Here is a 13,855-nt window from a genome sequence, read left to right on the forward strand (position 1 = left end):
GTTGCGTTAATTTTGCGCCAGCTGTCAAATGTCAAAATGTCAAGTGAAACAAAATTTTCGCATCATGAGAAATGCATGTCAGACTCACACAAAGTCTCCATGGAGCGCGGGCGGTACAAGTGGGTGTTGGGGATGTTGAGGATGTCGGGGATGTAAGCCAAAAACTAAGCGACAGTCTGCTTTCCCCATTTTCCAACCGCGCTGCATACTTTAGTTGCCACCACCCCCCGGAACCGCTAATGGAGTGGTTGCCTGGCTGGAATCGTTATCGAGTTACCCAGCCGGAGCTCGCTTCATCATCATCAAACGGAGCGTGGAGTGGGCTGAGAAGGGCTTAAGGGGCGTCAATCTGCGTGATGGAGTCGGTGAAGAGGGGAAGGGGGAGCAGGGTGGCGTAGGTCGGAGGGCAGGCGGTTGAGCAAAGCAGCATCAACATCATGATAATGCCCATTATTAGCAGTGGCAAAGCATTTGCATGCATTTTAGAATTTGTATATTCCGCCAACGCCGCTGAAATTTCTCCAGTGCTTATTACACTGAACAGCAAGTTTTGGTTTGGTTTTGGTTTTGGATAGAATATTCAATTTCAATTTTAACTGAATAGCTTACCCTTCATTAAGTATACAATTTAATATTATAATATATATATTTTAAGTAGTAACATAAACCCTGCTCCTGCTGACCAGTGACATTACTCCATAGCTGGTTAAAAAGTATCTTGTCAGTGATGCACAGAGCATCCGCTGCGGGACGACCTTAGCCACAGACAGACGTAGGCCCACAAAAACAGCCAGTGTCCTGCCCCCGTTGCATCCCCGAATCGGAACTGATTTATGCACACATTATAAGCAATTACACGGCCAAGCCAGTTGGGAACTGGCAACTGGCACCAGTGCCATTGCCACTTTAGCGCACAGTTACAGTTACAGCAGCACTCACAACCACCGCCACATCCACATTTACTTCCATATCCATTTCGATAACTATTTCGGGCGCTAATTGAATCAGCGACTCATGACGAGAGTAGTCCACCTCCCCGGAGGTTAAGCGATGATTTGATTTGCCGCTCAAGTGTGCCATAAAAGATGCCGCTGCGGATGCCCATACATATGCATGAGCATCATCAGGGTGGTGCCCTACTATCTAAAATTAGACAACTTTTGGTCATTACGAGTGGGACTTAAGATTTAATTTTAGAATGGTCGGAACTCATTATCTATCTACTAAAATGACATACTTGTGTTCCAGTTCCATTTTTAAAGCATTTAGTTAAACATCTTGGCCAACGGTGCGTATGCGTAATGTGATTTAGCTTGGCAACCGCCATCTTAAATGAACTGCGTTAATGGCCCACCCTAATGTATATATTAGTACATCTGCCCACACGTGAACCTTGATCAAGTCACTCTGAGTGCGGTTTGTGTGCCATCCGACACTTTGAGTGGCGACAGGCCCTGGGCGAAATCAATGCAAATGGGAGTGGAACCGACAGGCCATCTAGGCCCTCCATAGTAACCTTCGTCTCTACCTTGATCTCTGTCGCAGGCACTTCCAGCGGGATGTGGTTTAATTAAATTTCACCTGCCTTGGGCTGTGCGAAGGTAGTAGAAGGCTTAGTGGAGTCGGATCTGCATGAAATTGCTCATCAAACGATTTGCCGGAGGAAGATCCACTTAATGCTCTTACGAACGAATCCCAAATCTCGACTGTGGGCTAATGCTTAAATGGATTTCCGTGCAGCTATGTCCGGCTAATTGCAGCAGCATAGCTCCACTCGCAGTTAAGCACCTTTCAATGTGTTTGAGCGGCAAAGGCTTATTACTTTCCCATTATTCAATCATGCAAACGAAAATTGAACGAGGCAAATGCGAAATTCTTGATTCGTCGTGGCAAAGTGAAAAGGGGAAATGCCAAAAGGCAGAAGGAAAATGTCCACAAGAGTTATAAGAGCGATAAAAAAAATATAAAATTAATAAAGGTCAAGCGCTTGGCAAGGAAAACCTCAAGTAATATCCAAAGGCTTTAAGCAAGCTTTGTTAACTGAAGGTAGAAACATCAAATGCCCTTTCCGCAAAAAGATAGTTTATGCTGATTGGTAATATTAAGCAATTGGTATCTTTCTTGTAGTAACATATTTTTAAGTATAAGATAGAGAATTTTCTAAAGTAATGCTATTAATTTAAATATAATTAAACATTAAGTCGAAGTTTCTGAACTAAAAGGACATTCATCCAATTTAAGAGTATTCAAATCGAGCCCAATGTCAACTCAACTCAGAAGCTTAATTAATTTCTTATGCCTTGTCGCATTGCTTTTCCATCTGAAGCATTTCTTTTTCCACTTTTTTGTTTCTCTTTCTTCTTTTTTGACATTTTCTCTTGTGATATTGACGTCCAAGAAGTTGCCCCGAGCAGTGGTGGTCGTGGCAGAGCTGGAAGTCGAGAATAATCAACGCACTCATTGAAAAATGCAGCGCGACATTTCCGCTGCCGCTGGCAAGGCGAAATCGAGTCGTAGGAAATGGGAAGGGGCAGTAGGGGGATTCATCTGGATCGAGCTTCATGGATGTCGCCCCGAAGGTGTCGCCCACGTTTACCCCTCACTCCCTTCACTACCACTCAGCATTTCTCGCAGTGTCTCCGCTTGCCCCTTCACCTTACAGCCCCCTCTCACCTTCTGCACAATCTTTCATGGTCTGTGCTTTGTGCCTCGGGCGGCGTGTCGGGTGCGTGATTTATGTCACACGAAATGCAAATACATGAGTAAACATGCAAGCCCCGGCGCAGACATGCATAAGTGCACTCGGAAAAATTACGAGCCTAATGCAGTTAGGAAAATGCATATCCAACTGGTTTGTATAGTTCGAGAACAGTTTACTTTACTTTCATGCATGTACATTTGATTTACCTGGAACTATGACAAAGCGCACTTTTTTTCTCTCAGTGCCTGCATAGAAAATCATCCATATGCATGCTCACATATATTTATATAGTGGGAATGGTTATGGAAATGCGATCGGAGTGGGAATGGAAATGAAAATGGAAATGCGAATGAGAATGAGAGTTGGTCTATGTGGCCGTCTAACACAAAGTGGAGACCCAAACATTTCACGTTCCTCAAATAAACTGCACACGAGCGGATTAGAAGGGGAGCGGTGGAGAGGGGGAAGATTGTCGGGCATTTTGACAGTTGGCAGAACATTCTTTCTAATAAATTTATGCGGCATGCGATATGGACTAGAAAATATACAGAGGAGCGGGGAAGACCCCCGGAAAAGCGGTTGGCAGACAAGTGAATTTTAACTGTTATACATAGATGTGGTGCTAAAGACGCAACATAAACGCAGATTGTTTGCGAATCTATAGGAGCCACTTGTCAGTATTAAATGTTCAGTAAAATGATTCGAATCCTATTCATTTTATAGTGTTTTGATTTGGATATTGCAATTGTTGAAGGAAGCACTATCGCTTATTTATTTCGACTCCTTATACATATTGACAATATTTCGCTTATTAAAAGAATGTCGAGTGCAAAAATAATAATTCGATTAAAGCAGTTAATTATAACACATTAACCGCTCGGCAGCGCGCGATCTGAAGAATTCAATTATAATTAATGGGTATTCTGATTGATTTCAGTGGACAGTGAGTGCATCGATGTGAATCAGAATGTTATGCAATTTAAAATTATTTAAATGCGCACTTACACATTTTAAGTGAGTGGAAGCAGTTAAATATGCACAAGTGCATTACATACAACAAGTGGGAAAGTGTTATAATCTGCTAATGAGCGCCACAAAATGTAAATCAAACATTTGGCTTTAATGCATTTTTAATGTGCTCAGCTGAGGCGAATCGTTCGGTTGGATGATTGAGTGAGTGAATGAATGACTGGCTGGCTGATTGATGGCGACATTTTAATGAGGCCCATTGGCAATTCGTTCTAAATTCGCATTATGCAACCGAACTGGCACCTGCTTGCATTCCCTAGCATCTCGCCCCATCTCACTCGCCCGCCTGAAGGCCGTCTCTTTCTGTCACTTTCGCATGCATCGCTGGCCCAGAATTTGGTTCAATAATTTTTCAAAGCTCGCAGCAAGAGGAATTTGTGTGAAGAGTCGTCGGCGCCTTTTTTGAAAACTGATAACAATCTAGTTGCTAGCTATGCTCCCTCTCCTTCTCCCAATTTCTCGTGCTGCCTCTCGCTCACTCGCGAACAGTAGAACGGCGCCGAAATGAAAAGAGGCGAGTGAAATGCAGAGGTGGAAATAAGACAAGACAAACAAAGTCAGACAGTGGAAAAATGCTGAGGTGGCCCCACAACACGAACACCAAGTAAACGTTGCTGCACATGCATCTACACTGGAATACAAATGTGTCGATATATCCGCAGGAAATTTTTAAAAATATTTGGTCTTGATATCTAGCTCTAAAGTGAATTTTTATACCAATTACAATTCATCTCAACTTGAAATAATTTGGAAAAAGTTGTGGCTTACTTTCTTTAGCAGTGCTATGATTCCCAATACGTTATAGCATAGTAGTCTTGAAGGCTTATTGTGCTTTGCACATATGTTTAACCGATTTTAACATACTTTTTAAATATCTTAAAGTGGAGCCAGTTTATTTTTCAGTGCTTTTCCTCAGTTTGTGTTGTTGTGGCTGTTGCTGATTCGCTTTTGTGTGGTTGTGTTGCGAACAGCGAGCTGCAGCATAAAGCAAATCGTGTCAATGACATTTGGTGACACACACACCAATGCACGGCAACGCACACACGGACGTGGCTACATGTGCGTGGGCCAAAGGAAGAGAGGGGTGATAAGAAAGCTAGAAGAATGGAAAAGAAAGGCCGATACAAGAAATTGCTTTACAACGGCGGGGGGTTCTGGTTTTCTTGTCTAACCATTTAAGTGGGCGTATGTTGCGCCTGTCACAGATAAAAAGGGAACAGGTCGGATGAAGGGACTGAAGAACATAATTTACGGTTAGCTCTGCGCTGCGGTTGCTATTAATAGAATCGCTTTTGGGGTCATTACGTTGCTGTTGTTGCGCGGTAGCTATAGCTAAAATTATTGTTGTTGTTACACGTTAATGCTTAGTCGGGATACAAATGCAATTTATGGGAAGAATCCTACCAAAACGATAAAAACATGAATTGTTTATTTACATTACGTATGTAATTATTGTGTATAAGAAAAATTGGATAAATAATTTTATTTTAGTTTTAAATAATTTGTACGGACACATTTCTCCCTGTGTAAGATTATGCAAAGATTAAGCACATCAATGTGCATATACATACTTATTTAATTTATTGAACAGCTGCTAATTTATTTTAGTGCACTCAACTTAGCGTGGGATCAGATGGAAACTTTTTATGCCCGTGTGCTGATGATTATTGGATATCATTAAATAGGGTTCCCTCGAGTTTTTGTTATTTATAATGTTCTTACTTTTCCTCTGTTATTTTAAAAACATTTTTCAAAGAACTGACCTATTTTAGGTCTTCTTAACTAGGACAGCTATAAAAATAAATTTTTGGAAATTAATGAAATCGTACTATTATTGCGCAGATCGTGCTATTAGTGTTTCTGTAATTGCAAAAGACTTAACATGTTTAATTAACTAAGCAAATAAGTTTCCGATGGCGATATGTGGGTAAATATTTCAATCAAATCAAGTCCTCTACCATTAACGGCATTGTCATTCACTCTTCGTTCTGTCAATTTTCGCTTCCATTTCAATTATTTTTTATGCCAGCTAGCATCGCATCGATCCAGTCAGTTCGGACCAAAATGCAAACTGAATTTCTCGTATAAAACCATTCGCCCCGTTGGCCCGTTCCTCTCGCCCAATGGCCTGAATATATAATGCGGAACAATTCAATTTCGAATTTTTTCTTGTTTGCTCCTAGCTCCTTTTTTTTTTGGGCCTGATGCCATATAATTTTATTTTCAGCTCCCTTCTTGTTTTTTGGTGGCCATTTAGCTGACCGCACTGGTTGCACCACCCCCCTTTCACCTGCCTGCTTGCGAGCCGCCCAGCTCTATGGCATTTACAGTTAAAAGCCATGAAAATCAACACATAACAAACCCAAAATCGCGGTAGGAATAAAGTTTTGCGGCTTTGCGGAAATTGTTATTTAAAACTACGCCTCTGCGGTATTGTTCTCATTCGTTGAGTTTAGTTGTTTTGCCCACTTCAGTTCTTTTTTATTGCCATCGGTTCATATGCAAATATACATATTTAATTTCATTACAACGAATTTTTTTCATTGTTGGCGTCATTGAGAGTTCATAGAATAGCATTGCCAACAATTAAATGAAATGCAAATAAAGCGCTCTGTCCAGAAGGGCAACCGGCGGCAGAAAGTAGCGCTAATCAACAGGCGGCGTAATAAACAAAGCAAAAAGGATTTGAAACTGAATACTAATGTCGGCTCGCAACTACTCTTCATTTCATAAATTAGCAGTATTGTAAAACCCAAAAAAAAAAGGCATGAAACCATTGCTTAAAAAATTCATCGCTCTAAATTAAGTATGCGTAAAATTATCTGAAATGTTAAAGGATTTTCCTTATGCTGCTGCAAAATTCAATTAACAAGCAAAAATCGTCCACCGAATGTGGTAAGGTTGTGGCATTTCAGTACAGAGGTTAATCATTCATCGGTCGATTTCCGATTCTCTTTGTGAGATCCGGTTACGTAATCAAGATACTACAGGTAGCACAACCTATGCTAGCTCATATGCCGCAATTAAAGTGCACTTTAAAAAGGGTATGTGTAAAAAGCAAACAATTATATCCATTTAACGCAGATGTAGTTCAACCACAGACGACATTTAAACTACTTTTTGCGCACCATGTGCTAACTGTATAATATATTTGCATTTTCATACAAACAATATACGTACATATATGTAGGTCGCAATAGTTTTAAAGCTTTAAGCGATAGGAAAATTTATTGAGATTTGTGAAGAAGCCTGACTTTTTCGCTTGCAATTTGACAATTTTTAGCACCAATTACCAATGTCATTCTTCACTCTTGTTGGATGAAAAACTAGGAAATTTGCTTTTACTGCTGCCGCTGTCCCGCTTCCTCGCTTGCTCGGTCTATCTCGCTTGCTGCCTTGTCTGGCTTGAGCTTATTTAAACATTCTGCTTATATATTATTTCTGTTGCGTCAAAACTTGGCCAACTGACAGACGACAAGGCAATGTGTCAACCCAAAGAGAGAAGAAAGGAGCAAGCAAAGCAGCATAAAGAAGCAGGCCAAAAAGGAAATCCAGATGAAAAGCCCGGCTCTGGAGTCTGGGCCAGCTTTTCCACATACCTGAGATGGGAGCCAAAAGTTGACGACTTCTTTTCAGTTAGTGGTGACTCCTGAAATTAGTTTGGGCTTAAATATGCAAACTTGCAAATGAAATGAAATGGAAATTGGGCAAGAGGAAAGAAAAGACACAGAATTTCCTGAAAATGTCTGCAAAAAAAAAACTTAGCTAAAAAATCCTTACATTTAGAAGAGTGGCTTCGGGGAACATAATATAGGAATAACTTGAAAGAAAAATATTTTCGGGGCTATTACTTATGTTACACAGAGTTTTTCCGACGCAAACATGCACCCAAATATTTATTCCTAATTCATGGATAATGTCCCAAATTTTCCTTCATCGGCTGACCACAGTTTTATCAATAAATCTCTATAAATACTAAATCCAAACCAGACATCATCCCATCATCATTTTTCTTGACTGTCGTTCAGCACTTTGCCAGGGACAAAATCAACTACAATTCATCACCAACTGGATGACATGGAACCACTCTGCTTTATCGACCAACTTCCTTTTGTGACATCTGCGGAAAATTACCCTCCCAGCGAACTTTGGCCTGCATAATTAATGAATTTACACATGCATAATTATAATTACCAGCAGCCAGCAGCGACTAACTGCCAAACTAACATCAGCTTTGGGGGATGGGTGCCTAATGAAGTCGCATTGCTCGGAGGAAACTACAATAAACAAAAAACAACAAGAGCAACTTCATCGAAAATTCAAACCAATTGGCAATTTGTGAGCCAGCTTTTGTACTCGAAAACCCCAAGCCCCATTTTTTTTGCAATGAGTTTCCCCACCGATTTGAACCATGTTAATTAGCTGTTGGTTGAATTGCAGGGGGGGGGGGAGCGGTATGGTTTTAAAGGGCGTGTAACTGTAAATTGTTAAAATAGGGCCCAGAGAAACAACAACGATCACAGCCGAAGTGGTACACCGAAAAAAATAATCTTATATTAGCATTTTATAGCAGAAGTACATATTCAGATAACAATATTGTATAATAATATAAATGTGAATAAACGTCACAAATTCGAAAAAGATGTAAAAAGTAATTATGTAACTTTGGAGTCTGTTAAAAATATATTGTTTGCCGTGCAGAAACACTGGATTAAATCACACCCTCCTCGCCCCGTATTTGTCCTAGCTTGATTACTGAATAATTGAGTGCTGCGTATAATGAAATTCGTATTCAAAATTCGTCGTCATTCAGTTGCTGCCGCTGAATCAGAATCTGACTAAATGTTTGTCGAGCTATGGGACTGTTGGTGGATGGGTTGGGGATGTATGAGTGGGTGAGGGTGTGGGAGACAGGGTGGGGGGAGAGAGCTTTCAGAGGTGAGTAAGTGCGTTTGTGTGTGCGTTCCCGTGTCTGTGTTTGGTTTGCGTAGCCGACTTGCATACGTAATGTCCTTCCTCCCTTTCACCAACTCCCTACCGCCTTGCCACCCCCGGTTGCCATGAAACCGCTTCGGATACGCCTGCCCCACCCCTGGCCATCATCAACGCAACATCATTCAACGCTTTTATAGCCATTCAACTTGACGCATCCGTTTTGGCCAAACTTTTTGGCCTGGGCCGCAGCTGAATGGGCCACGAGGCCATGAGCCAAGTTTCACGGGCTGCCGCTAACGGGTGGGTGGTTCAAGAGGTTTCACTGTACAGATCAGCGGATATTATGACGAACAGGAGGTTAGTAAATCCATGTTAGTTGCGTATTAAATAAATAGATTAACTTCAAGTTTTGGGTACAGGCTTGTACAGTTTTCTGTCACTACAAAACACTTATCTGTACCAAATATGGAATATACGATTTTAAGCAGTCAAGCAAATTATAGAAATTTAGAAATTAATATTATTTTTTTAGTTAGATTTGTTTTTTGATTTGTTTCGATAGGATTTTCCAAAATGTACTTGTATATTTCAGTTTTTTTTTTTTAAACTAATTCTACAGTCATCTTAAGGCACCCCTCGCCGGGGCTGAAGAGCAACTGCAGCTTTGTTCTAGAGTCATGGGAATAGGAATGCGAGGAAAGGCAAATCCTGGAGCGGAACAAGGACTTCTGAGCAGGCCTTGTTATATCCAGTTGGCTACAACGGCGGCTAACAAGTCGCGTTCGCTTCATTATGTGGCCTCTTCCTCGTATTACCGCGTTTATGTCACTTTTCACTTTCTCACTCGCTTGCTGTCTCTTTTACCCCCATCGGACCCTCTCCCTCTCGCTCTCGCTCTGGCTACGCCAGCGTGTCATTTCGCTTGGTTCATATAAATTGTTTTGGGATTTAGTCGCACGCTTTTCCTGCCTTTCCTGCCTTTACCCGAGCCCCACACCGACCCCGTGCCAATCCCCAGACTCGACTCACAGCTCCGGCTCATTATTGTCGTCGGTTTCGTTCGTTTCTGTTCTTTGTTTAATGACATCATTTTGTATGAAAAATTGTAGTTGCATACAGAGTGGAAAGTGCGAAGAAGGATAGGGTGGGGTAAGCCCTGACAAAATTATAAAGTTGAGCAATGATTAATGTCGCTACTCCTTCCCTGGCTTCCTATCACGCATATATCGCCTGCGTAATAATCCTTGTCATGAAATATTTCGACAGGGACATGCACATGGCTTCGTAAAATTAAAAAACGAGACTAAAGACACGGATACAGAGTTCATTCTTATACATTTTTTTTGTTAGCGAAGTCGAAGTCACGTTTCTCGAAGAAAAATGTATGAAAAGCAAAGAGAAATGAAAGGAAAATGACAGCTACGCGTTGGGGAATCACAAATTAAATGCGTCGACAGCATTGAAAGAAACGATAAGTTAAGCATGTTTACACAAATTTGGCTTTATTTTCGAGTGACTAAATTTTGGTCAGCCTTTATCGCAGTACATTTTATTCATATACATATATTTTTAACATTTTATTTTAAATTTATATTTTATACATATATTCTTATTCGCCGAAAAAAAAAGAAAAAAAGTTATTTGAGTAACTTAAAAAAATGTATTAATTTTCGGCTCAATGGAAAACCACACGCTTTAATTACTAAAAATATCCGTCGAAATGGAAAACATGGCCAAGCACCTCATCTTCATTGTCATAAACTCTTTATCTTGATTGCATTTGCAGTCAGGTCTTAAAACCCTTTCGTGGTTACATTCTAATAAAGATATGAATCATAAGTCATCAACCACAAAATGGCAATGAAAGCGATGATGAGGCGAGGGTATAACCACACTCATCTTATCCTTCCCATTCTGCAAATTTAAGTAACAATAAAACTGAATAATTCCTGCCCAACCTGCAAATTCTTTAGTTGCCTTACTGTAAAACCACCAGCACACTTTGGCTAGGACTCTTGGCCAATATTTGCTTCGAGCCGTGTAAACAGGGTGCCGCGTGTATTGTGTGCACGTTAAATACCGCATAAATTAAATTAATTGGCAAAGTTTATTTTTTATTACTTTGACGAGGCTGTAAGCCAGGAAAAGAGAGAGAGATGGCGAGTGTGTAATCACTTTTCATTGTGTACCAATCTCGGCACTGGCTCGGTGAAAACTTTTCAACACTTAGCTATGCAAATGGACGGACTTTTTGGCAGGGGGCGTCACTGGCATCTTGTGGTAGCACATTTAACATTTAAATGGCTTCAAAGCGAGCATTCGCCTATATAACAACCTTTTGTACCCTTCCACCCAACCATTTTCATTCCTGCTAATGAGTGGCAACCCTAGTGTCAACCGCAAACCTTTAACGGTGGAATACAAATGTCAAGCATTGAAACGGCTTTCAGTTGTCACAGAGGTTTACACTAGAGCACATTTCACTTTATATATATATTATATTATTTAAACCTAATATTAACTCAAATTTAATGTACCTTTATACGAAATCACAAAATTCACCGCATAAACATTCCTTACAGACAGCTTTTTTTGGAATTTTGATGAAAATCCACGTAAATGTGAAATTTCCCCAGTCTGTAGTCGAATTAATTGTTCCCCTGGTAAAATGAGGGAGGAATTGAGGTCGAAGGGGGTTTGGTTAACAAACATCTAACTGTCTTTTTGGCAACTTTACTCTCCCACTGGGTGCAATTAAAAATTATGTTTATATTTATTTTTCACTCCCTTCCCGACTTACAATTCTCCTAAAATGACACTCGAAAAAAGGCGAGTAAACGAACTATGGAAAGGAAACGGAAATGAAAACACAAAATGGACGTCAATGTTGACAGCTGACATGGCGGGGGGTTTGTTTTGCTTTGGCTTACAGAAAACCAACGAAGGGTTGTATATGGGCTTTAATAGCAACTTTGGGTCCGCTTATCTAGGTACCCTTATTCGTTGATGATTTTCTAGGTAAGAAAAAAGGGGATGTTACTAATATTGCTTACCTTTTATGAAGTGATGTTTGTGAGATGAAGCCAGTTAAGTTTATACAATCGTATACCATGCCATAAAGGCTGAAGTTATAAATTAATATTGCTCTTATTAAGATGATTTTTAAATTGAAATATAAGTATGTCATTTGCTTCAGTGTATAGATAACACCTGTTAATTAATATTTTAAATCCTATGGCTAACCAATTAACCCAGTTCCAATCGAGAATCATTGGCAATGACAATCGTCGAATCAGTTAAAATCACATTGCATAGCTCTTATACTTTATAATAATATAAAACTTTGGTGTCGGTTAAAGGAAGCCGTAAACTTTTAATTCGTAATGCTTTTGTTTTTACTTTTTCATGTTTTTGTTCACCAGCGAAAAATCGCGAACTACATGAAAAACCCATAAGCCCAGTTCTCCATATCCATTCTCAGGGACCAGCCTTTAGTTTGCGTTCCGCTCAGACTTCATTGTTGCTATTGTTATTCCTGATGGCCATTCCGCCATATTTGGCGAGTGCAAGCGAGAGGCCAACGACGAGCGAGTGAGACTGAAAATGCGGGACAGCGGCGGCGACACCAATATGCATTTATACGAGGCATCGACTGCAGATGCAAAAGCATCGGCAAACAAAAAAAGAAACAGAAACTGAAACAGTGCACAAATAAAGCAGAATGCGAACAAAAACAGAAATAGATCTCGAAAAAAGACCGAAACACAATGGAAATGTTTGGTTTTGTGGGGCTTCGAGGATTTCGCGGGCAGATGCCATGGTGGCTATGGGATGTCTACGGAGTTCTATAAGCCCCGCTTTATAACTCATATGGGCTTGTTATGTGCCATGTTATCGTCTTGTCGCTGCACGCATTTGTCTTGATACCCAACTCGTTTTTTATTGCCCTTTTTTGGGCTTTATAATAATGAGCTTCCCACAGGGTATTATGAAGGGTATACAGGATAGTAAGTACATTGGGTCAATATATAGGGTTGCACTATAAGTAAGTACCCCCTTTACTCAAGCTGAAAACAACGAAGAGACTCATAAAGCTGAAGTTCTAAAACGACTACCTTCTGTTCTGTGCCGTATCCCTTGAATAACGATTGAATGCCATCTAATGATCGATTGATCACCTCCTTTGTATGTATAACAGGGCAACGTCCAGTCCATCTATGGACCGGGTCCGCCTCCTTTTCGAGGAGTGGGCGGCCGGGAGGAGCAGCAGAGCGGGAACGATGCAGACTGGGAAAAATGCTGTTGAACAAGTTTCGGGTTTTCAGTTCTCGTATTTTTTACTCCCAGCCTGTAGGCTGACGAGTGCGTGCCTTATGCCCGGCATGGGAATGAGAATTGGTTTCAACGTTTTCTCCTCTTTTTTCGCCACTTTTTTCCTTTTGCCATTTTTGTCTGGGAGGGAACCGAGTGCAGTGGCACTTAATAAGCAAAATGTTTGCCCTGCATGGGCAACAGAAACTCGTTTATGCAATGCTCCTAACATATCGCGATGTCTTATAGATGTTACTAAATTAAAACTGCTAAAACTTCAAGCAGAAACACACATTGTAGGTGAAAAGATACAAACTTGTCATCAGCATACAACGAAGTGAGGGCAGAAGTTTTCCGCCCGAATTCAATTTGAGCGCGACAACAACGGCAAACAAGATGAAGATGCCCCAAAGCGACGGAAAAGTCGAACTCAAATCTGGTGGGGAGAATGAACTTCTCGCTCCACAGATTGCTGACTTGCTGGGTAAAGTTTTATGGCACACCGCTGCCCTTCGCCATCGTGATCCATAAATTACGTTACGTATACGCAACGTTGGCGAGCATATAAAGTATTCGCCTTATGAATATAAAAAGAAGTAAACGCAGTAAATTAGGCGAAAAATTCAATAATTTTCCCAACCAAATGGGGACAGCAAACACGGAGGGGAGCGCAAACGATCTGAGTGTTTGAGGTTTGTGCTCTTGAGTGGCAAACCCAAGAGGGTAAACATTCTGGAGTATTCCGATAGCGGCAAAATCATGTAATGAGAATAACATTTAAAGTAGAATCGTTGGATTTCAATTTAAATTGAAGTTCGGTATATGAAGAAAATTCCATAATTATACTTTTAACTTTAAATGTTAGATACATTTCAGCTA

At 40.6% G+C, this 13,855-nt stretch overlaps 1 protein-coding gene across 2 annotated transcripts in view; it reads right to left on the minus strand.

Moving 5' to 3' along the window:
• CG6959 (uncharacterized protein) overlaps positions 1-13,855 on the minus strand; it is a 46,759-nt gene that overhangs the window by 24,267 nt on the left and 8,637 nt on the right. Inside the window, exon 2 of one of the 2 annotated variants that reach the window (NM_001144565.2) lies at positions 11,719-11,787. The exons of the other annotated variant lie outside the window; for it this stretch is intronic. The gene's annotated coding sequence lies outside the window, so the exon portion shown is untranslated. The remainder of the gene's footprint in view (positions 1-11,718; positions 11,788-13,855) is intronic. 2 annotated transcript variants of the gene reach the window in all.

The sequence above is a fragment of the Drosophila melanogaster genome, chromosome 3R, assembly GCF_000001215.4.
Source record: "Drosophila melanogaster chromosome 3R".
Lineage (NCBI taxonomy): Eukaryota > Metazoa > Arthropoda > Insecta > Diptera > Drosophilidae > Drosophila > Drosophila melanogaster.